Consider the following 1,851-nt stretch of genomic DNA (forward strand, 5'->3'; position numbering starts at 1 on the left):
TATATAATCATATCATCTGCATAGTGATAGCTTGGTCTCTTCTTTGCCTAATTTGATTCCTTTGATTTCTTTTTCTTCTCTAATTACTACTGCTAACATTTCTATTACCAGATTGAATAAGAGGGGTGATAGTGGACACCCTTCTTTCACCTCTGATCTTATTGGAAATGCTTATAATTTATCCCTATTACATATAATACTTGCTGATGGTTTTAAATAGATGCTACCTATTATTTTAAGGAAGACTCCATTTATTCCTATACTTTCTAGTGTTTTTAATAAGAATGGATGTTGTATTTTGTCAAAAGCCTTTTCTGCATCAATTGAGATAATCATGTGGTTTCTGGTAGTTATATTGTTATGATCAATTATACTGATGGTTTTCCTAATATTAAACCATCCTTGCATTCCTGGAATAAATCCTACCTGATCAAAGTGTATTATTCTTGAGATAAGTTGCTGTAGTCTTTTTGCTAATATTTTATTTAAAACATTTGCATCTATATTCATTAGGGAAATTGGTGTATAATATTCTTTCTCTATTTTATCTCTTCCTGATTTAGGTATCAGTACCATATTTGTGTCATAAAAAAACAATTTGGTAGGACTCCTTCTTCACTAATTTCCCCAAATAATTTGCAGAATATTGGAATCAATTGTTCTTTAAATGTTGGACAGAATTCACTAGTAAATCCATCTGGCCCTGAAGATTTTTTCCTAGGGAGTTCACTGATGGCTTCTTTGATTTCCTTTTCTGAGATGGGATTATTTAACTAGTTTTCTTCCTCTTCAGTTAATCTGGGCAACTTGTATTTTTGTAAATATTCATCCATTTCCCCGAGATTGTCAAGTTTATGTGCATACAATTGAAAAAATAGTTCCTAATTATTGTTTTGATTTCCTCTTCATTGAGGGTAGATTCACTCTTTTCATTTTTGATACTCATAATTTGGTTTTCTTCTATCTATTTCTTTATCATATTGAGTAAAGGTCTATTAATTTTATTGTTTTTTTCATAAACCTAGCTCTTAGTTTTATTTATTAATTCAATAGTTTTCTTTATTTCAATTTTATTACTCTTTCCTTTGGTTTTCAATATTTCTAATTTAGTATTTAATTGGAGATTTTCAATTTGCTCTTTTTTTATTTTTTTAATTGCATGCCCAATTCATTGACCTCCCTTTTCTAATTTAATCATGTATGCACTCAGGGATATAAAACTTTCCCTAAGAAATGCCTTTAATGCATCCCACAAATTTTGGTATGTTGTCTCATTATTATCATTCTCTTGAATGAAATTACTGATTGTTTCTATACTTTGTTGTTTGACCCAATCATTCTTTAGGACTAAATTGTTTAATTTCCAATTAGTTTTTAGTCTGTCTTTCAATGGCCCTTTATTGCATATAATTTTTATTGCATCATGATCTGAGAAGGATGCATTTAATATTTCTGCCTTTCTGTATGGAATTGTGAGGTTTTTATGCCCTAGAACATGATCAATTTTTGAGTATGTGCCATGAACCACTGAGAAGAAAGTATATTCTTTTTTATCCCCATTCAGTTTTCTCCAGAGATCTATCATATCTAGCCACTCTAAAATTCGACTCACTTCCTTAACTTCTTTCTTGTTTATTTTGAGGTTAGATTCACCAAGTTCAGAGAGGGGAAGATTAAGGTCCCCCATTAGTATAGTTTTACTATCTATTTCTTCCTGTAATTCCATTAGCTTATCTTCTAGGAATTTGTATGCTATATCACTTGGTGCATATATGTTAAGTAATGATATTGCTTCATTCTCAATGGTGCTTTTTAGCAGAATATATTTTTCTTCCTTATCTCTTTTAATTA

This window comes from Petaurus breviceps, unplaced genomic scaffold (genome assembly GCF_028583685.1).
Source record: "Petaurus breviceps papuanus isolate PSGF00001 unplaced genomic scaffold, PetGlider_PUasm1.0 90731, whole genome shotgun sequence".
Classification (NCBI taxonomy): Eukaryota; Metazoa; Chordata; class Mammalia; order Diprotodontia; family Petauridae; genus Petaurus; species Petaurus breviceps.